This window comes from Ranitomeya variabilis, chromosome 3, assembly GCF_051348905.1.
Source record: "Ranitomeya variabilis isolate aRanVar5 chromosome 3, aRanVar5.hap1, whole genome shotgun sequence".
NCBI classification, from domain to species: Eukaryota; Metazoa; Chordata; class Amphibia; order Anura; family Dendrobatidae; genus Ranitomeya; species Ranitomeya variabilis.
Window position 1 is genome coordinate 643,335,762 of NC_135234.1, and position 16,830 is coordinate 643,352,591.

The 16,830-nt window shown below is 50.7% G+C and overlaps 1 protein-coding gene across 1 annotated transcript in view; it reads right to left on the reverse strand.

Annotated features, from left to right (window-relative positions):
• The window catches only part of LOC143816821 (retinol dehydrogenase 7-like), a 368,622-nt gene that overhangs the window by 120,196 nt on the left and 231,596 nt on the right, over positions 1-16,830 (reverse strand). The window lies entirely within an intron of this gene.

Sequence of the window (16,830 nt, forward strand, 5' to 3'; positions counted from 1 at the left end):
TTACACTACACAGCTTCAGTGACAGAAAGTGGCTGGTAGATATACCACAAACAGGACTGACGCAGATGCACTTAGTGGCAATATAAATCTCCCTTTTTATGTGTGAGAGACTGCTGGAAAAATCAGGCCCACTGTATTACACTACACAGTTTCAGTGGCAGAAAGTGGCTGGCAGATATGCCACAAACAGGACTGATGCAGATTGCACTTAGTGGCAATATAAATCTCCCTTTTTATGTGTGGGAGACTGCTGCAAAAAACAGGCCCACTGTATTACACTACACAGCTTCAGTGACAGAAAGTGGCTGGCAGATATACCACAAACAGGACTGATGCAGATGCACTTAGTGGCAATATAAATCTCCCTTTTTATGTGTGGGAGACTGCTGGAAAAATCAGGCCCACTGTATTACACTACACAGCTTCAGTGGCAGAAAGTGGCTAGCATATATACCACAAACAGGACTGACGCAGATGCTCTTAGTGGCAATATAAATCTCCCTTTTAATGTGTGGGAGACTGCTGGAAAAATCAGGCCCACTGTATTACACTACACAGTTTCAGTGGCAGAGAGTGGCTGGCAGATATACCACAAACAGGACTAACGCAGATGCTCTTAGTGGCAATATAAATCTCCCTTTTAATGTGTGGGAGACTGCTGGAAAAATCAGGCCCACTGTATTACACTACACAGCTTCTGTGGCAGAAAGTGGCTGGCAGATATACCACAAACAGGACTGACGCAGATGCACTTAGTGGCAATATAAATCTCCCTTTTTATGTGTGGGAGACTGCTGGAAAAATCAGGCCCACTGTATTACACTACACAGTTTCAGTGCCAGAAAGTGGCTGGCAGATATACCACAAACAGAACTGACGCAGATGTGCAGCGCCCCAGAGTCCTGGTCGTTGCAGTAACGTCGCTCTGCCGCTAAGGGGAGTGATGCTGCGTCTGATTGCACTAAGGGAGTTCACCTGACTAGGTATCACACACTACACTTCACACTCCGGCCACCAGGGGGGGTGGTCCTATCTAGTAGGCCACTCCTCACACTCTGGTAAAACTGGGGGTTGGACAGGAAGACAGGGGAGAAGTAGCTGGGAAGAGCTAGAGAGAGGACCTGTCAGGGATGGGATCCTGGCAGACTCCTAAGAGAACGTAACAAGTGAGCAACGGGAATACAGCAAAGAGGCAATAGGACCAGAAGGAGTCGTGCTGAAAGATCTAGGCAACATCCTTCTGAGGCGCAAACAGTCGGTGGCCGGAAAGCCGAGAAAGTAAGAGACTTTAAGCATTACTTCAAACCACGGCAGGACAGCCAATTATAGGTTGGCTGTCTCACTTAAACACCTAAGCAGACAACGGAGGCAGCTGTGGGAGAAGGGCGACTCTAGGGTTCCGGAAGAACTCCAGGCCTACCCCGTCATACGGGTGCGTCCTAGCCGTATCATCTGGGGGACGGAGAGAGAACGAACATCAGAGGCAGACAGAATCAGTTGTGAGGACTATCCCGGGGTGCTCAGCAGGGAAGGACTACAACACATAGGCGCTAGCAGGTAGACGCTGATTCCCACCTGTTAAGGGGACTCCTGATGTGCCTTCGGACTGGCCGGTCTCAGACAGCCCGGTTAACAGTGCTCTGGATTGACTATCTCGAAGCCTTCAGTAAAGAGGTAAAGAGACTGCAACCTGGTGTCCTCGTTATTTACTGCGACCTGCACTGCATCACCATACCTCCACCTTCATTGTACTCCCCTCAGTAGGGCCACGGGCCGGGTCTAGCCACCGTGACAACCCCAGAGCAGAGACTCAGAGGCCCGGTACCGGGTACCCCTCGGCCCTGCGGCAGTGGGGGTGCTACAACTTGGCGTCATGAACAGGATCTACTTAAGCCTGAAGAATCAGGTCATGTGTGCCTTGGAACTGTGATTTATTGTGCTTGGTCTGTGACTTATTGAAAAGACTGTGCATTGTTATTGCCGCCAAGAGTTCCCGCCACAATTCGCCATCGCCGCGCACGGAGGGAGGAGCTTTAGCTTCGTGGGCGGAACCGGTCAAAAGAAGCGCGGAACGAGAAAGCGAGGTAAAGTGTCAACCCCGGAAGAGGAACTCCGACCTCCAGCAGGTTAGTGGGAGGAAGGGACAGCCATGTCTGAGTCAGGGGGAGCGGAGGCGGCGGTCGCAGCCGTGGACGCAGAGGCAGCTCCGGTCCCCGTAGCGGACGTAGCCGCGGCCCTAATACCACCACTGGTGGCCGCAGAGCCCGCTGCCCCTTAGCCAGTTGGACACTGCCGCTACCACAATGGCCATAATGCCCTTCTCTATGCCGTACCTGCCCGGAGCGGCCTGGCTCCCGCGATACTCCGGGGAGTCGCACACATTAACTGATTTTAAAGAAGGAATCTGCAGCCTGCTCGAGTTCTATCCCCTGACGGAGCCTCAGAAGGTTCATATGATAATCGGCCAACTCTTCGGGGCGGCTCTGAGAGAAGTGAAGTCCTGGCCCGCCGCGGATAAGGGAACTGCACAGCAGGTTTTTGCAAAGCTTAAAGCCACCTTCGATACCCGCACTGCTACAGAAATTAAACTGACTTTCTATGGATGCAAACAGAGACCGCAGGATAGCTTACGGGACTATGCCCTTAATCTCCAGGAGGCACTGCGGGCCATTAAGCAAAGTGACCCCGACAGCATGCAGGATGAGGATAAACTCCTGAAGGAGTGGTTCATTGAGGGGCTCCTGTGCAGTCACCAACGGGGCCAATTGCACTTCCTGGCCATGCAAAATCCAGACTTGACTTTTGTGCAATTCAAGGATAATGCTATCCAGGCGTTGCAGGAGCGACAGCCCAGCCGTGCAGCGCCTCCCAGGCGTCCCGCTCTCACGTACCACCAGGAGGTGGCGTCAGATGCCCCAGTCGCCGCCGAGGCCGATGCCCAGAGCCTAGAGGACGACTCCCCTGCAGGACTCTGCCTCCAGATGCAGGAGCTGACCAAGAGGGTTGCTGCCCTGGCCCGGACGGTGCAGTCCCTACAGGAGGCCCCCAAGGAGAAGATCCAGCTGGCCTCCAGACCAGAGGATGTCCCTTGGATGCGACAGAGGAGGACTCCGCCGACCAGAGGCCGGGACGACGATCGCTTCCATCGGGATGGACGACCCATCTGCCACCGCTGTCATCAAGTGGGCCACCTTGCAAGGTACTATCCTTTAAACGAGCAACCCCTGGGGCAAAGGGCCAACCCCCAGGAGTAGGACGGTCAGGCCCACAGCATTGGAGAGCCAAATACATTGGAGGGCGACCAGTTCTTCCTGTAGTGGTTGACGGTATCCCCATGAACGCTTTGCTGGACACCGGTTCTCAGGTGACGACTATGCCTTACGTGCTTTATAAACGGTATTGGGAGGACACCGATATTACTCGTGGCCCCGATGACGATTTCACCATAATAGCCAGTAATGGTCAGCCATTGCCACAAGTGGGGTATAAAGAGGTCACCATCAAGGTGGGGCGGGTGGAATTGAAAGCCCAAGGGATTGTGATTGTTGATATTGATCGCCGAGAATGTAATCCCATGATGACTATTGGTACTAATGTTATAGAAAATTGTCTTGCAGAAGTTATTGTTTTGTTGCAACAGGTAGCAGAAACCGCTGGCCACAGTGAACAACGCGCCCTGCAGAAAGAAATCAGAGCTCTGATGCAGAGGCAGCAGGTAGAGCTGACTGGTGGTGAGATTGGTCGTGTCACTGTGAGTGATTCAAACCCCATCGCGATACCCCCCAGGAGTGAGATGTTAATGTGGTGTCGGGCAGCCATAGGCCTCAGGGGTAAGGACTACCAGGCCTTGGTAGAACCCGTATATTCAGACAATAGGCCTACTATCCTGACAGCCCGTGGGGTGGTCGACGTCCGTCAGGGGAGGGTGCCTGTACGTGTCCTCAATTGTGGGGAGGAAGAGGTCCACCTCACCAAGTATGCCACGCTCGCCCAACTGTTCGCTGTCAATAATAGTGTGATACAGACACCTGGACCCTTGGTCCCATCAAACGTGGCGGAGGACAACGGTTCTGCAGGGCACTCGAAAGATTGGTGTCGGGAATTGCATGTGGGCACTGACTCTACCCCATCCCATCAGAAACAGGGGGCCTACAGGGTGGTTCACGAGTACGAGCAGGTATGCAGCAAACACCCCTTAGATTTTGGACAGGTGAAAGGGATCCAACATCACATCCCCATGGGAGATCACCGACCCATAAAAGAGAGATATCGCCCTGTACCCCCAGCTCATTACCAGTGTGCCAAGGACATGTTGCGAGAAATGAAGGAGGCTGGGGTGGTGAGAGACAGTTGTAGCCCCTGGGAAGCTCCATTAGTCCTTGTTAAAAAGAAGGATGGTACAATGAGGATGTGTGTTGATTACAGGCAGTTGAATCGCATTACACATAAAGACGCATACCCACTGCCCAGGATAGAGGAGTCTCTGGCTGCCTTAAAATCTGCTAACTACTTCTCTACCTTAGATCTCACCAGTGGGTACTGGCAGGTTCCCGTGGCGGAGGGGGACAAAGAGAAGACGGCCTTCACGACACCGATGGGTCTCTGCGAATTTAACTACATGCCCTTCGGATTGTGCAATGCCCCGGGGACGTTCCAGAGGATGATGGAGTGCTGCCTGGGGCACAAGAACTTTGAAACTGTACTGCTGTATTTGGATGATGTCATTGTCTTCTCTAAGACCTACGAAGACCATCTGAAGCACCTGGCTGAGGTGTTTGAAGCCCTGTCCAACTTTGGCTTAAAGGTGAAACCGTCCAAATGTCATCTGCTGAAACCTAAAGTGCAGTACCTGGGCCATGTGGTGAGCACCGAAGGAGTGGCCCCAGACCCCGACAAGGTCACGGTGATCCAGGACTGGCCAAAGCCCAGCAACCTCCACGAAGTCCGGCAGTTCCTCGGGCTGGTAGGCTATTACCGGAGGTTCATTAAGGACTTCACCAAGAAGGCTGCGCCCTTGCAAGACCTGTTGGTGGGCCAATCAAAGAAGACCAAGGGGAAGAACACCCCATTTGATTGGAACAAGGGGCTGGAGGGATCCTTCACTTGCTTAAAGTCGGCACTGACAGGAGAAGAGGTACTGGCCTATCCCGAATACGACCAACCGTTTGTGATGTACACGGATGCCAGTAATGTAGGATTGGGGGCTGTGCTGTCCCAGGTCCAGAAAGGCCAGGAGTGGGTAATCGCTTACGCCAGCAGGAAGCTTCGTCCCACGGAAAGGAACCCTGACAACTACAGTTCCTTTAAGCTGGAATTCCTTGCCATCGTCTGGGCAGTGACAGAGAGGTTCAAACACTACCTGGCCTCAGCGAAATTTACCGTCTTCACGGATAACAATCCGCTAACGCATCTGGATACCGCCAAACTCGGGGCCTTGGAACAGCGGTGGATGGCCCGGATGTCCAACTACGACTTCACCATCAAGTACCGGGCAGGATGCAAGAATGCAAATGCCGATGCCTTGTCCCGAATGCCCAATTTGCCAGAAACGGGGGAAGACCCGGAGGCACTTGAAGAGGTGGAGCTGCCTGCATTCCATCGCCCCAAAGCCACTCAGAACTCCCATCATGTGAAGAACAGGCACAAGAACCAACCGGATGCCACGCTGAATCCCCTGCCCCATCACGGATGGGCGGAGACCCAGGATGGTGACCCCGCGGTCCGTCGGGTGAAAGAGCTCTTGACGCAGGCAGGGTTGCATCCTGGCCCAGATGATCCACAGGAGACCCAACAGCTGTGGAAGGGGAGAAGCAAACTGTTTATCCATGATGGCAAGCTGTGCCGGAGAAGCATCGACCCACGTACTCACGAATTGGAATGGCAGATAGTAGTGCCAAGGCGAGATGCGCCCATGGTTCTGGGAGCCTACCACGATGGAGCCGGGCATTTCGGATGGAAGAAGCTGGAGAGGCTACTCCGAGGGAGGTTCTATTGGATTGGCATGAAGAGAGCCATTGAGAAGTGGTGTCGAGAGTGCGGTCCATGTAGCCTACGCAGGAGGGACCGTGGCAGCCAACGGGCTCCCTTGCAGCCTATCATCACCAAGCGGCCGCTCGAACTGGTCGCGCTGGATCATGTGAAGCTGACACCTAGCCGGTCATGCTATGTCTACGCTCTTACCATCGTGGATCACTACTCCAGATTTTTGGTGGTTGTGCCTGTCAAGGATCTAACGGCCAGGACGGCCGCCAAGGCTTTCCAGCAGTACTTTTGTAGGCCCCATGGCTACCCGGAGAAGGTACTGACCGATCAGGGACCAGCATTCGAAGCGGAAGTGTTCCAAGAGTTCTGCCAAATGTACGGGTGTAAGAAGATCAGAACCACACCGTATCATCCCCAAACCAATGGGATGTGCGAAAAGATGAACCAGGTGGTGATCGACTTACTAAAGACCTTGCCCGTAGAGGAACGGAGCCTGTGGCCAACAAAGTTGCCTGACTTGGTGGACATATATAATCACATCCCAGAAAATTCCACCAACTGCACTCCAGCGTACCTGATGCGAGGAAGGTCTAGCAAGTTACCCGTTGATCTGGACATGGGGGTCCTAACCCCCGAAGATACATCGCCGGATGCCGATTGGGATACCGAGAGGCGGCAAAGGTACCGCGAGGTACAAGAGTGCATGGAAAGAAGCCTTGCTCAGGCCAGGCAAAAACAGGAAAGGGACTACAACCAGCATGCCCCTGCAATTCCTTTGCCACCTGGTGAGCACGTACTCAAACGAAAGAGGAGGCTACACAAACTCGACGACCAATGGGAAGCGGAACCGTATACCGTCCTGCCATCCGATTTCGACAACATGAAGGTTTGCCTCATCAGCAAGGATGGAGGGGAGACCTCGACGGTGATATCCAGGGACCACCTTAAAGCCTGCCCTGATAAGCTGAGAGCGAGGGAAATGGATCCAGGAACCTCCCCACCTGTAGAAAAGGAGAAGATGATCCACACTGTCCTTGGTGACTTTCCCCAGTCCTGGACTCAGATAAATCAGGCCATCGTGGTACCTGTTCTAACGTTCCACCAGCTGAACCCACCAGAACCAATGGTGGTACCAGATCATCCGGCCCCGCAACCTCAACAAGCCCTACCTGAAGATGCCGTGCCGACCGTTGAACTGGCAAATCCTCCCTCTGCTATCGGCGAACCTGCCGTACCCACTGTTGCTAGCAGCAGCCCTGAGAGCTCCAGCCTGCCAGTGCTACCCAGACTCACTAGAAGCGTAGCTAGAAGACAGTGCATTACACCAGCGGTAGCAAGCATAGCGGGCCCTGTTAGGCCAATAGCAACCCCTGCGCTGCGAAGGTCTACACACAGCACTCAGAATCAAACTCCCCTCCGCTACAAAACTTGGAGATATTAATGAGGGCTGCTATTTAGTTGAAAATGTTTGTGTACATATCTTTTGTTACAGGTTTTAAAATGGACAAACAGAGTAATGGACAGTGAATCACTCCAAAAACTTCTAAAAGGGGACCCCTTTGTTTACCCGGGGTCCCCGCAGTTTCAACCACTGAACTAAGAGTCATAAACTGTGCATGACCTAACATTTGCAACGTTTAAGAGCCCTTACCTCCCATAAAGGGAAGCACTGTTATGTTTAATTGTTTATGATATTTCAAAATTTTGTGTGTTCTCTGTTGACATGTAGTGTTGTTCTTATTTTCCCAGTCCGGGAGTACTGGATTTAACTGGGGGGGAGTGCAGCGCCCCAGAGTTCTGGTCGTTGCAGTAACGTCGCTCTGCCGCTAAGGGGAGTGATGTTGCGTCTGATTGCACTAAGGGAGTTCACCTGACTAGGTATCACACACTACACTTCACACTCCGGCCACCAGCGGGGGTGGTCCTATCTAGTAGGCCACTCCTCACACTCTGGTAAAACTGGGGGTTGGACAGGAAGACAGGGGAGAAGTAGCTGGGAAGAGATAGAGAGAGGACCTGTCAGGGATGGGATCCTGGCAGACTCCTAAGAGAACAACGTAACAAGTGAGCAACGGGAATACAGCAAAGAGGCAATAGGACCAGAAGGAGTCGTGCTGAAAGATCGAGGCAACATCCTTCTGAGGCGCAAACAGTCGGTGGCCGGAAAGCCGAGAAAGTAAGAGACTTTAAGCATTACTTCAAACCACGGCAGGACAGCCAATTATAGGTTGGCTGTCTCACTTAAACACCTAAGCAGACAACGGAGGCAGCTGTGGGAGAGGGGCGACTCTAGGGTCCCGGAAGAACTCCAGGCCTACCCCGTCATACGGGTGCGTCCTAGCCATATCATCTGGGGGACGGAGAGAGAAAGAACATCAGAGGCAGACAGAATCAGTTGTGAGGACTATCCCGGGGTGCTCAGCAGGGAAGGACTACAACACATAGGCGCTAGCTGGTAGACGCTGATTCCCACCTGTTAAGGGGACTCCTGATGTGCCTTCGGACCGGCCGGTCTCAGACAGCCCGGTTAACAGTGCTCTGGATTGACTATCTCGAAGCCTTCAGTAAAGAGGTAAAGAGACTGCAACCTGGTGTCCTCGTTATTTACTGCGACCTGCACCGCATCACCATACCTCCACCTTCATTGTACGCCCCTCAGTAGGGCCACGGGCCGGGTCTAGCCACCGTGACAACCCCAGAGCAGAGACTCAGAGGCCCGGTACCGGGTACCCCTCGGCCCTGCGGCAGTGGGGGCGCTACAGATGCACTTAGTGGCAATATAAATCTCCCTTTTTATGTGTGGGAGACTGCTGGAAAAATCAGGCCCACTGTATTACACTACACAGTTTCAGTGGCAGAAAGTGGATGGCCGATATACCACAAACAGGACTGACGTAGATGCACTTAGTGGAAATATAAATCTCCCTTTTTATGTGTGGGAGACTGCTGGAAAAATCAGGCCCCCTGTATTACACTACACAGTTTTAGTTGCAGAAAATGGCTGGAAGATATATATATATAAAAAGGGACTGTACTACAATAACAATCTCCCTACAATTATCTCAGGAAAGGTATGGCAGCCAGCAATAAAAAGGATTGCTGCACACAAAATTGTGGACAAATAAACAATAGAACGGTGCAGAATGGAGCAACAGGACTGTTGCTTTTAAAAAACCAGTTGGTTTGCACAGCGGCGTACAAACAGCAATGCTGCTATCAGGCAGCCTTATAAGCTACAGAGCTGATGCACAGAAATCTAGCCTCCACTGTCCCTGCAAAGAAAAGGTGGTGTTGGACAGTGGAAATCGCTACAGCACAAGCGGTTTGGGGGTTAATATTTCCTCCCTAACAATATCCCTGCTTCTGACGAAGCTGCAGCAACCTCTCCCTATGCTCAGATCAGCAGAAGTAAGATGGCGGTCGGCGTGCACGCCCCTTTATAGCCCCTGTGATGCCGCAGAAAGCAAGCCAATCACTGTCATGCCCTTCTCTAAGATGGTGGGGACCGAGACCTATGTCATCACGCTGCCCACACTCTGCGTCCACCTTCATTGGCTGAGAAATGGCGCTGAAAGCGTCATACGAAACGCGACTTTGGTGCAAAGATCGCCGACAGCATGGCCGATCCTACGCTGGGATCGGGTCGGGTTTCACGAAACCCGACTTTGCCGAAAGTCGTCGATTTTTGAAAATGTCCGATCCGTTTCGCTCAACCCTAATGATCACATATTATTTCACTACTAATAAAGACATTTGTGTTGAGCATTTGAAATAATGCAGTAGTCCATTTAAAATGGTTAAGTGGCAAGAGGCAAAGGACGAGGAAGTGGATGTGATACTGATGGTGCATTCAGAGGACGAGGCCGTGGGCAATGTGAAAGTTGGCAACAACAAAGACCCACTGCCACGACCGCGCATACTTACCTGCCTTCTCCCATCCCTCGGCGCGCTCCCGACTCTGTCCCTTGCTGCTCCTCCGCTGCCTTTTCTGGTTCCCGGCGCGTCTTTTCTTCGCGCATGCGCAGTCGCGCCTCCTGCGGCACCGGGCTCCCTGGGAGGTGGCGAACCAATGGCTCCGTCCCAATATGGAGGCGCCCATCGGGTATTTCTTCCCGGCGTCTTCCCAGGTAAGACGCTTTAACTTCTGAGGTTATTCGCTGTTCCTTCTTGTCAGCGTTCCTGTGTCTCTTTCAGGCTCCTCCGTGTCTCCGCTATTCCAGCCCCGTCTTTCCCCTCTGCCTCTGCCTTACCTGCCCTGTGCCTGTGCTCCGTGTCTCCACCATACCTGTCCCGTGTTTTTGCCCAGTGTCCCAGTGTCTCCGCCTTACCTGCCCTGTGCCTGTGCTCCGTGTCTCCGCCATACCAGCCCCGCCTGCACCTTAACTCCGTGTCTCCGCTGTATTGGTCCTGTGTCTCCGCCATACTTGCCCAGTGCTTGTGCCCGTGTTTCCGCCGTACCGGTCCTGTGTCTCTGCCATACCTGCTCCGTATCTCCGTCATATCTGCCCTGTGCCAGTGCCCTGTGTCTCCGCCTTTCCAGTACTGTGTCTCAATCATACCTACTCCGTGTCTCCGCCAGATCTGTCCCTGAGCCTCTGTCTTTCTAGTCCTTTGTCATTACATATACTTGTCCTGCATTTAGTCTTGTCTTCTTTGCTTTATTACTTTTTCTCTCCTTTTTTGCAGCATCATTTCTGTCCTTGTCCGGCTCCTGAAGTTCCATCATATACCCAGCAGAGGAATGGTTAAAGGATCTGGGAATGTTTAGCTTGCAAAAAAGGCTAAGAGGAGACTTAATAGCTGTCCACAAATATCTGAAGGGATGTCACAGTGCAGAGGCATTATCCTTATTCTCATTTGCACGTAGAAACATTAAAAGCAATGTAATGAAACTGAAAGGGAGAACATACAGATTAGAAAAAACTTTTTGACAGTGAGGATGATAAATGAATGGAACAGGCTTCCACGAGAGGTGGTGAGTTCTCCTTCAATTGAAGTCTTCAAACAGAGGCTGGACAGACATCTGTCTGAGATAGTTCTTGAATGCTGCATTGAGCAGGGGGTTGGACATGATGACCCTTGAGGTCCCTTCCAACTTTAACATTCTATGATTCTATGATTTCTGGGATGGCTGAAAGCTGATGTTTAGTCTGTGACGGGGCCAATATCCATGGACCTTTCCTAGGCTATTCATATCAGCAGCAGCTGTGTGCCTAGCCTTTGCTGGTTATTAATTATAGGGGAACCCTATATTATTTTGGGGGGAGTCCCCCATTTTAATACCCAGTAAAGGATAAGTAGGCAGCTGTGAACTGATATTAATAGCCTGGGAAGCTCCATGGGTATTACCCCCCTTCCATGCTATAAATATCTGCACCCAGCTGTCCACTTTCCCTCTGCTGGTTAATAAAATTTAGGGGGAAACCAAGCCATTCTTTTTTCTATAAAAATGTATTTATTAAAAAAAATACATGTACAGTAAACTACACATGCAAAGCACTGATTATATATCTCACTCACATGTTTATGTATATCTTTCTGTATCTATCCATCTGTCTCTCTGTCTATCTATCTATCTATCTATCTATCTATCTATCTATCTATAAACACTGCCCAAAAAAATAAAGGGAACACTAAAATACCTCAGCATAGATATCACTGAATGAAATATTCCAGTTGTAAATCTTTATACATTACATAGTGGAATGCTTTGAGAACCATAAAACATAAAAATGATTATTGTAAATCAAAACATCCTATGAAGGTCGGGATATGAAATGATACTCAAAATCATAGTGAAAAATTTAATTACTGGCTGATCCAACTTCAGTGGAAATACCTCAAGACAATGAATTGATGCTCAGTAATGTGTGTGGCCTCCATGTACCTGTATGACCTCCTTATAACATCTGGGCAGGGTCCTGATGAGGCTGCAGATGTTCTCCTGAGGGATCTTCTCCTCCCAGACCTGGATTAAAGCATCAGTCGACTCCTGGACAGTCTGTGGTGCAATGTGGCATTGGTGGATGGAACAAGACATGATGTCCCAGATGTGCTAAGATTCAGGTCTGGGGAATGGGCAGGTCAGTCTATAGCATCACATGAGGTAGCCACATGAGACCTAGCATTGTCATGCATCAGAAGGAACCCAGGGCCCAAGGCACCTGCATATGCTCTCACAATGGGTCTGGGGATCTCTTCCCGATATCTAATGGCAGTATGGGTATCTTTGACTAGCACATGGAGGGCTGTGCGGCCCTCCAAAGAAATGCCTCCCCACACTATACTGACCCACTGCCAAACTGCATGCAGGAATATGCTGAAGGCAGCAGAATGTTCACGCCATTTCCAGACTCTGTCATGTCTGTCTCATGTGCTCAATGTGAACCTGCTCTCATCTGTTAAGAGCACAGGGCACCAATGTTTAATCTGCTGATAATAGTGATCTCTGGCAAATACCAATCGCTCTGCATGGTGTTGGTCTGTAAACACACAACCCACTTGTGGACGTTGTGCTCTCATACCACCCTCAGGGAGCCTGTTTCTGATAGTTTGAGAAGACACATGGATGTTAGTGGCCTGCTGGAGGTCATTTTGCAGGGCTCTGGCACTGCTCCTCCTGTTGCTCCTTGCATAAAGGAGGAGGTAGTGGTCCTGCTGCTGGGTTTTTAACCTCCAACAGCTCCCTCCATGTCTCCTGGTGTACTGGCCTGTCTCCTGGAATCTGTTCCATGCTCTGGACACTGTGCTGACAGATGCAGGTACCCTTCTTGTCACAACTCACATCGATGTGCCATCCTGGATGGCTGCACTTCCTCAGAACCTTCTGTGGGGTGTAGACACCGTCTCTAGAGAGCAATGACAAAATGCAAAAGTGACGAAAACAGTCAAAAAGAATGAGAACAGAGAAATGGTCTGTGGTCATCACCTGCAGAACCACTCCTTTTATAGGGGTTGTCTTGCTAATTGCCTATAATTTCTAATTGTTGTCTGTTCCATTTGCACAACAGCAGGAGAAATTGATTCACAATCAGTGTTGCTTCATAACTGAAAATGTTGATTCCACAAAAGAGTGATTGACTTGGCATTGTTACATTGTATTTAAGTGTTCAATTTATTTTTTTGAGCAGTGTACATTATATATCTTGAAGAATATTTCCTTGAAAGCTATGTACAAATGACCCAATCACTAGGATGCTTGGTGATAAAAATTGCATTGCATTCGCATGAAAATCGCATGACACACATCCCAATTGTGTGGTCCAATATCAAACAGTTTTCTTAATAGTGATGTGTATGAGCCCATACATTCAGTTATGTGTAAAAAAAAAATAAACTGAGGGTTAGTCTGCTAATTCAATTTCTATTGATTGGCAGCAGCAGAGACACCACATTGATAGCCCTGCAATCAATCACTAAGCTCCGAGACTCATGCTGTGTACATCGGTAGTGATGCTGAGCTCAGCTCTGCTCTGGATGCTTGTAACCGGTCTTTAGAGCCCCGCTGCTGAGAGAAAATGAACTTTATTTCCACCAGCAGCGTTGAACTTTCAGTCAGAGGCTGGTGCTGGCACAGTTTCAGTCACCAATCTGTGGATAGAGCGCGGCGGACACGACACTGACTGACAGACGATTTATCATTAGGGACAATTGTGAGTCACTTTGAGGGCACGGTTACTCAGCTCAAAATCTCTCAGAGTTTGATCTGAGTGTGATCCGATTCTTTCTCATGAGAGAATCCCAGCACAGGTGTGGTGAAGATGAGGAACTTAATTTTTCCATCCTCTCCATTGTCTAAGTGGGCAGATGTCGGACTGCACTCAGATGACATCTGAGTGCAGTCCGATGTTTCATACACACACACACTCACATACATATGGGTGCATGTGGTCCAATTATCGGATGCACATGCAGCATGCTGCAATTATTTTCTCATGCAGAATCTGCACTGCCCCACAATATAACATTGGCCTGCCGAATACCATCTGATAAAACTTGTCCATGTTATATGCTAGTGTGACCAAGACCAACTACTGTATCCAGATTTCATATCTGTTCTCCACCCCATTTTCTCTGCCAACAATGTGTTTGATTTTATACAGCTGTGAGGTGGTCAGGGTGGTAGTCATGGTGAGGGGCTGGCACCCCGCAGATACTGTTTTCCGCTTTAACTTTACTTGATAAACAATCCATGTTAGTTTCAGTACAGCACAAGTTCATGTTTTCAGCCTCAGCTTTCCCTCGCAATGCTGGCTCCTCTAGCCTCTGAGATGCTCGTCTTAGCTCTGCGGTCCCATACTCAGCCTGAGCTTTCCCTCTTAATGCTGGCTCCTCTAGCCTCTGAGATGCTCGCCCTAGCTCTACGGTCCCATACTCATCCTGAGCTTTCCCTCTTAATGCTGGCTCCTCTAGCCTCTGAGATGCTCGTCCAGGCTCTGCGGTCCCATACTGAGCCTAAGCTTTCCTTCTCAATGCTGGCTCCTCTAGCCTCTGAGATGCTCGTCCATGCTCTGCGGTCCCATACTGAGCCTCAGCTTTCCTTATCAATGCTGGCTCCTCTGGCCTCTGAGATGCTCGTCCTGGCTCTGCGGTCCCATACTCAGCCTCAGCTTTCCCTCTCAATGCTGGCTCCTCTAGCCTCTGAGATGCTCATCCTAGCTCTGCGGTCCCATACTCAGCCTCAGCTTTCCTTCTCAATGCTGGCTCCTCTAGCCTCTGAGATGCTGGTCCTGGCTCTGCTGTCCCATACTCAGCCTCAGCTTTCCCTCTCAATGCTGGCTCCTCTAGCCTCTGAGATGCTCGTCCCAGCTCTGCGGTCCCATACTCAGCCTCAGCTTTCCCTCTCAATGCTGGCTCCTCTAGCCGCTGAGATGCTCATCCTATCTCTGCGGTCCCCATATTCAGCCTGAGCTTTCCCTCTCAATGCTGGCTCCTCTAGCCTCTGAGATGCTTGTCCTGGCTCTGCTGTCCCATACTCAGCCTCAGCTTTCCCTCTCAATGCTGGCTCCTCTAGCCTCTGAGATGCTCGTCCAGGCTCTGCGGTCCCATACTGAGCCTCAGCTTTCCTTCTCAATGCTGGCTCCTCTAGCCTCTGAGATGCTCGTCCTGGCTCTGCGGTCCCCATATTCAGCCTGAGCTTTCCCTCTCAATGCTGGCTCCTCTAGCCTCTGAGATGCTCATCCTAGCTCTGCGGTCCCATACTCAGCCTCAGCTTTCCCTCTCAATGCTGGCTCCTCTAGCCTCTGAGATGCTGGTCCTGGCTCTGCTGTCCCATACGCAGCCTCAGCTTTCCTTCTCAATGCTGGCTCCTCTAGCCTCTGAGATGCTCGTCCTGGCTCTGCGGTCCCCATATTCAGCCTGAGCTTTCCCTCTCAATGCTGGCTCCTCTAGCCTCTGAGATGCTCATCCTAGCTCTGCGGTCCCATACTCAGCCTCAGCTTTCCCTCTCAATGCTGGCTCCTCTAGCCTCTGAGATGCTGGTCCTGGCTCTGCTGTCCCATACTCAGCCTCAGCTTTCCCTCTCAATGCTGGCTCCTCTAGCCTCTGAGATGCTCGTCCCAGCTCTGCGGTCCCCATACTCAGCCTCAGCTTTCCCTCTCAATGCTGGCTCCTCTAGCCTCTGAGATGCTCATCCTATCTCTGCGGTCCCCATATTCAGCCTGAGCTTTCCCTCTCAATGCTGGCTCCTCTAGCCTCTGAGATGCTCGTCCTGGCTCTGCGGTCCCATACTTAGCCTGAGCTTTCCCTTTCAATGCTGGCTCCTCTAGCCTCTGAGATGCTCGTCCTGGCTCTGCGGTCTCATACTTATCCTGAGCTTTCCCTTTCAATGCTGGCTCCTCTAGCCTCTGAGATGCTTTTCCTGGCTCTGCTGTCCCATACTCAGCCTCAGCTTTCCCTCTCAATGCTGGCTCCTCTAGCCTCTGAGATGCTTGTCCTGGCTCTGCTGTCCCATACTCAGCCTCAGCTTTCCCTCTCAATGCTGGCTCCTCTAGCCTCTGAGATGCTTGTCCTGGCTCTGCGGTCCCATACTCAGCCTCAGCTTTCCCTCTCAATGCTGGCTCCTCTAGCCTCTGAGATGCTCATCCTAGCTCTACGGTCCCATACTCAGCCTGAGCTTTCCCTCTTAATGCTGGCTCCTCTAGCCTCTGAGATGCTTGTCCTGGCTCTGCGGTCCCATACTTAGCCTGAGCTTTCCCTCTTAATGCTGACTCCTCTAGCCTCTGAGATGCTCGTCCTGGCTCTGGGGTCCCCATATTCCTGCACCCACTTTCCCTTTCTGGTTCCCACTCCAGCTTCCCTTCACTGGGAGATGAAAAAGGTTCCTCTATCCTGATTCGAGCTATAGGTCCCAAATTCTCTAAGGAATACCATCATACCTTGTGGTGGCTGACCGCATTCTGCTTTTCCCAAGCGTTCTGTGCCTTTCCGTAATTTGTGTCCCTCAGGCCTGTTCAGCCTTCTCCTGAATCACTCTCCAGCACTTTCTTAATGTTACACCTATAGTACACTATTTTACACTGCGCCTCCTGACTGAGAATCAGGAAGTGTCCCACTGACAAACTCGCTCACTCTTACCTGTCCCAACTTGAATATCCCCTTATTTCCTTAACTATTCCTATACTGACACCCTAGTTTTCCTGACTCTATTGTGCCCCACAATACTAAACCCAATTATATCCTAATTTATAGCTACCCTCTTATCTTATCCTTTATATCTTTCCCAAATCACTATGCATAAATGACATTTAATCACTGTATAATAACATTACGCGAATACAGTAACTTTCCTAAAATTCTATTCAGCAGCACATAGTATAACAGTGACTTTCAGCACACATTTAATACTGT